The sequence below is a fragment of the Heloderma suspectum genome, chromosome 1 (assembly GCF_057233095.1).
Source record: "Heloderma suspectum isolate Gila_16-S chromosome 1, 16-S_ref, whole genome shotgun sequence".
Lineage (NCBI taxonomy): Eukaryota > Metazoa > Chordata > Lepidosauria > Squamata > Helodermatidae > Heloderma > Heloderma suspectum.
The window spans coordinates 89206315-89214495 of NC_139458.1; positions in this window are offsets into that span (position 1 = coordinate 89206315).

Below are 8181 nucleotides of genomic sequence, written 5' to 3' on the forward strand. Positions count from 1 at the left end.
AAAGGTATCCTGGGGGTGGGGAAGGGGGGAGACTGCAGAAGCTGCTTTACATAGCTTCCTATCGGGTCTCCATGCCCATTCCCTGAAGCCATGGCTAGATGGGCAGAATCTCCCATCTAGCCAAAATGCAGGGTGGCTGGAGCACAGAGGAGAGGATCCCCTCCATGCTCCAGCCTCCCTGCATAGGATAGCCAACAGCATCCAATTTTGGAGGGTGACGACTATCTGGATTGCTCCCTAAGGAGAGCAAAGAACATTTGCCATAAAGCTGATTTTTTTCCTGCAGTGTCACTGTCTCCCTCCGCAGTAAGTACTGACATTTCTACCATTCAGCCCCTTACAGACAATTATTAAATCCAACTGGTTCCACTGCAAGTATTGCATACTGGGAAAACATATTTTCTCCTCAGGTTTCTTGCTTTGAAGTTGTTAGTCAACGGCACAGTTGTTGTGTGCTGTTATCTAATGGCATCATTGCATGGCCAATCCACACTCAAAGTGAAGCAGTTTGCTTATTTAGCATGAATGTAGTTACTATGTTTGTACCCCACACTTCCTGCAGAGTCTCAAAGAGGTATGGCTGTGATATTTCCCATTAACCCATGGCTCATTGTTGGGTCAACCCCTGGCCGGGTTGTTTATTCCCTAAATGACCCAGCGGTCCAGGTTCAGACATCACACTCAGAAGCTTATGAAGGAGCCAATCATGGGTTGCTGAGTAAAAACAGAAGTGGTGAGCACACCGCCTGCACTTTCACCCACTCGTCTCCCATAGCCCATGGGTTGTTTAATCCATGGGCTGTTGTTAAGGGCAAACATATGATAGCCTTCTGTTTATGAGGGAGGACTCACATGCACTGGAACTTCTACACAAGACTAACCTAATTTGGCACTAGTGATAAGTAATGGAAAATTCTATTATATTCATATGTCTACTTAATGTATATAATTTGCTATTTTGACATTTCGACACATTAAAGGAGATCATCTGCTTAACAGATACAAAAAGCACAGTTGTGTGAAAATATGTTATAATTAGGTGAAGTAAAATCATGGGGACATGATCCTTCCTTGAATCCTTCACCCACACACACGACACACACAGACGAGGGATGGACGAAAGTCCCTTACCTGTTCTCGAAGCTTGCTTCGCGGGGGGGGGAGGCGCTTCGGTTCTCCCCCTGAAGTTCAGGCGAGGGGGGGGGAGGTGCCCTGCCTCGCCCAGCCGAAATTCAGGCCGGGGGGAGGCACCCCATCCCTCGCCAGCGAAATTCAGGCCGGGTAGAAGCGCCCCATCTACCCGGCTGTGAAAAAAAAGTTAACCCCCCCCCACACACACACACACCCCCATGATAGGCTACGTAACGATTTACATAGCCTATCACGGCTAGATTTCCAAAGTCAGCCGTGATAGGCTACGTAAATCGTCACGTAGCCTATCACAGGTGACTTTGAAAAAAAAAAAAAGCACGTATGCAAATGGCGGCGGCCCATGGGTGCCGCCATTTGCGTTCCTTATTTTGGCATGTCTAGTCTACGTAAAGATTTACGTAGACTACGGCGAAAATAAGGGCAACGCAAATAGCTTTGGAAATCTAGCCGTGATAGGCTACTTAATTGTTACGTAGCCTATCACGGGTGTTTGTTTGTTTTTTTACTTTACTTTTTTTTTTGCAATGGCGGCGGCGGCAGCCGGTTGGGAGACCGGCCGCCGCCCCCGCCCCCGCGGAACCGCCGCGGAACCGCCGCCGGGACCCACCGCCGGGAGGGACATTCACAGGAGGTAAGTCCCATCCTGGGGGGGGGGGCGGCGGAGAATTTCCCCACCAATTTCGGGGGGCCGAATGCATTGGCATTCGGCCTCCCGAAGATTCGGGGAGAAATTCTCCGCCATCCCTAACACAGACACACATGGGATGGGAGAATCAGCAAAGCTTGACATAGTTGAGATCCTCTGAGCTTCATCTTGAACCTCAGTTTGCCACATTTCTGTTCGCAATTGCAAACACATTGCTGTTGTTCAAAGGGAACAATTACACATTTGGGTGTGCACTTATTAAAGTGCACACCCAAATGCATATTTTCCCTACACGGACTAAAGCATGAAAATAATTTCCCCCCCTAAAAATGCACTTTTTTATACTGCACGCTTTTCTAAAGTATGCATTTTTAATGCAAATGCAAGAATGGGAATATGTAAGCATTCCCAGAAAATGCACTCATGTTTGGTGGTGCAAAAATGGGCAAATTCTGGTCCAAAACTGATCAAAATGAAATCACACACACACACAGTTCAGATGTGGACATGGGAGCGCATGGGAGCAGAGTAGACCTCAGTGGAGCCCTCAAGGTAATTTACAGGCCAGGGCATCAAGAAGGAAAGCAATAACTGGATGAGTGTAAGGCAGGTGTGAACATACCTCCCAAAATGTGTAAATGCCTGTACTATGGTGCATGCAAGATTACACCACTATTTATTGCAGAAAATTGGGGCACGTTTAGTTGGATAAAGAGCAAAAGTAAAACAAGAAGAAAAAAACATGGTCAACTTGGATAAACAGATTTCTCAGTCCAGAGTCTCACTTTATTTCCTTCCTTCCTTCCTTCCTTCCTTCCTTCCTTCCTTCCTTCCTTCCTATACCACCCAGTAGCTGAAGCTCTCATGTAGACTTTACACAGATTGGGAGCCCATATAAACCAGAGCCTAGAAAACTGAAGTTGAGATAGTGGGGCTAACCTGTATTAAGTAAGTTCTTAATATATTATACCCTCTCCATATATATATTTTAAATTGGCTATTTCTTAATAATGTACCAATAACAAAATACTGAAATGATGGAGAGATGAATAAGGATCAGCAGTTGTCTGCTAGAACAATTGTTCTGATGGATAGGGGAAGGATAATGGGGTAATTTTCACATATTTCTATTATGCAAAATAGGACCATAAAACCAAATTTGGATTGCTTGAACTATAGATGTGAACAGGAAGCTCTGACATTAGCGGCTGGGGGCAAGAGAGCTCCACTCAGGGCAAGCAAAATTATTTTACAAAAACTACCCTTGTGACCTGCTTATTATATTTTTGGAATCATTTTCTTAATACTGTTGAACGATGACCTCCCCAATGACTGTTCATGTAGCTCTTTATTTGAAGCATGGAAACATTAAGTGGGAAAGATCTAATGGGAACACAAAGGAAGGGAACACAAATTCATTTGTGTAGTAACTCCCTCCCAAGATAAAAACCAATATCAGTATTGATGAATAATATGTAAATCAGTCTTCCCCAACCTGGTGCCCTCTAGATCTTTTTGGACTACACCTTACATCAGTCTCAGTCAGCATGACCGATAGTAAGGTGTGATGGGAGTTGTAGTTCAAAACGTTTGAAGGACATCAGGTTGGGAAAAGCTGCTGTGAATTGTTCCTTGCATAGTGATTGGCTCTTAAATGGAAATCCTATGCATGTTTAGACAGAAAAAGTCCTACATGGCTGGCTTGGGAATGCTGGGAGTTTTAGGAGATTTTTTTCCTTATTTGTTTATTTATATACTGTTGTTGTTGTTCAGTCATTCAGTCATGTCCGACTCTTCGTGACCCCATGAACCATAGCATGCCAGGCCTTCCTGTCTTGAGCTCTCTCCCGGAGCATGCTCAACTTCATATTCATTGCATCGGTGATGCTATCTAGCCATCTCATCCTCTGCTGTCCCCTTCTCCTTTTGCTTTCAGTCTTTCCCAGCATCAGGGTCTTTTCCAGAGAGTTTTCTCTTCGCATTAGGTGGCCAAAATATTTCAGCTTCATCTTCAGTATCTGTCCTTCCAATGAGCAGTCAGGGTTGATTTCCTTTAGGATGGACTGATTTGACCTCCTTGCAGTCCAGGGGACTCGTAAGAGACTTCTCCAGCACCACAGTTCGAAAGTATCAATTCTTCGGCGCTCAGCCTTCCTTATAGTCCAGCTCTCACAGCCATACATTACTACTGGGAAAACCATAGCTTTGATTAGATGGACTTTTGTCAGCAAGGTGATGTCTCTGCTTCTTACTATGCTGTCTAGGTTTGCCATAGCTTTCCTCCCAAGGAGCAAGCATCTTTTAATTTCATGGCTGCAGTCACTGTCTGCAGTGATCTTGGAGCCCAAGAAAATAAAATTTGTCACTACTTCCATTTCCTTCCCCTTCTATATGCCAGGAAGTGATGGGGCCAGATGCCATGATCTTAGTTTTTTTAATGTTGAGTTTCAAACCAGCTTTTGCACTCTCCTCTTTCACCCTCAACAAGAGGCTCTTGAGATCCTCTTTGCTTTCTGCCATTAGGGTGGTATCGTCTGCATATCAGAGGTTGTTGATAATTCTCCCGGCAATCTTAATTCCGACCTGTGATTCATCCAACCCGGCATTTCTCATGATGTACTCTGCATATAAGTTAAATAAGCAAGGCTTATTTATGCAGTCTTGTCGTACTCCTTTCCCAATTTTGAACCAGTCGGTTGTTCCATGTCTGGATCTTACTGTTGCTTCTTGTCCCTCATACAGGTTTCTCAGGAGACAGGTCAGGAGGTCTGGTTCTCCCATCACTTTAAGAATTTGCCACAGTTTGTTGTGATCCACACAATCAAAGGCTTTAGCATAGTCAATGAAGCAGAAATACACGTTTTTCTGGAATTCTCTTGCTTTCTCCATGATCCAGCAAATGCTGACGATTTGATCTCTAGTTCCTCGGCTTCTTCGAAACCCAGCTTGTACTTCCGGTAGTTCTCGGTTGGCATACTGCTGAAGCCTAGCTTGTAGGATTTTGAGCATAACCTTGCTGGCATGTGAAATGAGCACAATTGTGCGGTAGTTTGAACACTCTTTGGCATTGCCCTTCTTTGGGATTGGAATGTAAACTGACCTTTTCCAGTCTTGCGGCCACTGTTGAGTGTTCCAAATTTGTTGGCATATTGAGTGCAGCACTTTAACAGCATTATCTTTTAGGATCTTAAATAGCTCAGCTGGAAAACTGTCATCTCTACTAGCTTTGTTGTTAGTAATGCTTCCTAAGGCCCACTTGACTTCACTCTCGAGGATGTCCAGCTCAAGTTCAGTGACCGCACTATCATGGCTATCAGGGACATTCAGATCTTTCCTGTATAGTTCTTCTGTGTATTCTTTCCACCTCTTCTTAATCTCATCTGCTTCTCTTAGGTCCCTGCCTTCTTTGCCCTTTATCATGCCCGTCTTTGCACAAAATGCTCCCTTGCTATCTCCGATTTTCTTGAAGAGATCTCTAGTCTTTCCCATTCTGTTGTTTTCCTCGATTTCTTTGCATTGTTCATTTAAGAAGGCCTTCTTGTCTCTCCTTGCTATTCTCTGGAACTCTCCATTCAGTTGGGTATATCTTCCCCTTTCTCCCTTGCTTTTTGCTTCCCTTCTTTCCTCAGCTACTTGTAAAGCCTCATCAGACAGCCACTTGTCTTTCTTGCATTTCTTTTTCTTTGGGATGGATTGAGTTGCTGCCTCCTGAACGATGTTACGGACCTCTGTCCATAGTTCCTCAGGCACTCTGTCTATCAGGTCTAATCTCTTATATCTATTCCTCACCTCCACTGTATATTCATAAGGGATATGATTTAGGTCATACCTGAATGGTTTAGTGGCTTTCCCTACATTCTTCAATTTAAGCTGAATTTTGCAACAAGAAGCTCATGATCTGAGCCACAGTCAGCTCCAGGTCTTGTTTTTACTGACTGTATAGAGCTTCTCCATCTTTGGCTGCAAAGGACATAATCAATCTGATTTCGATATTGACCATCTGCTGATGTCCATGTGTAGAGTCGTCTCTTGTGCTGTTGGAAAAGAGTGTTTGCTATGATCAGCGTGTTGTCTTGGCAAAACTCTATTAGCTTTTGTCCTGCTTCATTTTGTACACCAAGGCCATGTCTGCCTGTTATCCCGGTGATTTCTTGACTTCCTACTTTAGCATTCCAATCTCCTATGATGAAGAGGACATCTTTTTTTGGTGTTAGTTCTAGAAGGTGTTGTAGGTCATCATAGAACCGACCAATCTCAGCTTCTTCGGCCTCAGTGGTTGGGGCATAGACTTGAATTACTGTGACGCTGAATGGTTTGCCTTGGATTTGTACTGAGATCATTCTATCATTTTTGAGATTGTACCCCAGTACTGCTTTTCCCACCCTTTTGTTGACTATGAGTGCTACTCCATTTCTTCTAAGGGATTCTTGCCCACAGTAGTAGATATGATGGTCACCTGAATTAAATTCGCCCATGCCTGTCCATTTTAGTTCGCTGATTCCCAAGATGTTGATGTTCAGTCTTGCCATCTCATGTTTGACCACCTCCAGCTTACCTTGATTCATTGATCTTACATTCCAGGTTCCTAAACAATATTGTTCTTTACAGCATCAGATTTTCTTTTCACCACCAGACACATCCACAGCTGAGTGTCCTTTCAGCTTTGGCCCAGCCGCTTCACTCTTTCTGGAGCTACTTGGAAATACCCTCTGCTCTTCCCCAGTAGTATATTGGACACCTTCCGACCTGAGGGGCTCATCTTCCGGCGTCATCTCTTTTAGCCTTGTGATATGTTCCATGGGGTTTTCTTGGCAAGAATCCTGGAGTGGGTTGCCATTTCCTTCTCCAGTGGACCACATTTTGTCAGAACTCTCTGCCATGACCTGTCCATCTTGGGTGGCCCTGCATGGCATAGCTTATGGCTTCACTGAGTTACGCAAGCCCCTTCGCCACAACAAGGCAGTGATCCATGAAGGGGCTACTCCACATCAAAAGATGTCAGAGCGATGAACAGCAGAGATAAAAGAATAAAACACCATGTTAAAACAATGAAAACATGTTACACCTTTTTTTCTGTCTAAAAATGCATAGGATTATGCCCTTAATGGCATTTCCTGTTAATGTAAGGGAAGGGTGCTTCAATTACTGGACATACATACCGATTATAAATGCAGTTCTCCAAGCAGTTATTATGGATAAAAAATGGAGACATCCATGTACAAGAAGGAGGGATCAACAGGCCTGGAGGAACCATGAAGTCCAAAAAACTTCAGGGAAAGTGGGGAGGAAACAGCCCAATGAGTACTGAATTTGCTCAGTGATGGCTGAATGTTGAAAAAAAAAAGTGGGAAACCAGGGGGAAGGGGCAACAGAATAGAGTGTCTGGAAACCTGGACAGGTACACTCAATGCTGCAACATTTCATTGCAGGATCCATTGGTTTTCTCTCTCTATTTTGGGGTGGGGGTTTGGGGTGGGGTCATTTTGTACTATGTGACTATTTAAAAATGAAAATAATTATGCAAGGCAAACAATCAGTAACTAAAGCACCTTCCCCCATAGCTGTTTAAGCGATAATTAACAGGATATTTATTACACATCCACTACCATGCTCAACAAGAAGTAATGAAAATGGCAGGCTTGCACCTGCAAGCAAGAAACTTGTAATTAAAGGCACAGAAGCCACAAACAAACTCTCAAGGATAGCATTTAGCCTGTGCACAGTGGACAGGATGGTACTGAAACTGTGTTATACTTTAAAAAGAAAAAAAGAGAAACACAAATGTCTCCAATCAGGTGAAAAAAACCATGAAAGGTCAACGCGGAAAACACTGGAATGCAAAAATGTGTCAATGACATTTGTGAACAGTGAGAGAACAAAAGATGGCAACTCCAGCAATAGTGCTAATGTAGAAACAGCCATAAACATTGCAGGTGTGACTGTGCAGCCTGGTGCACATTTGTATCTGCATCACAATGTTCATTTAAGCCCCTTTGAGGGAGATTAGAGTAATTTTTGAGTCAACAGATGAAGATAGATATCCCCAGTAGGTACAGACAGACTCACCTGCGCTTGCAGGGTGTGGACACTCACCGAGTCGCCGCTGCCTCCCATCTCTGCTCGCTGGGCTGCTCAAGATCTGGAGAGCTCGGCAAGTGGCCTGGGAGTGCCCCACAGCCACCCACTCCTCGCTGCAAGACCCCATTTTTACACAAGATGGGGGATCCGTAATTTTCATATATTTAATGTTGCACACAATGGCGGCCATGTATGGCCATCTCTGCAACATTAGAGGTGTAAAGGGCCCCTTTATGCCTCTAATGTTGTGGAGATGGCCCCATCTTGTGTAGAAATGGTGTCTCACGGAGAGGAGTGGGTGGCTG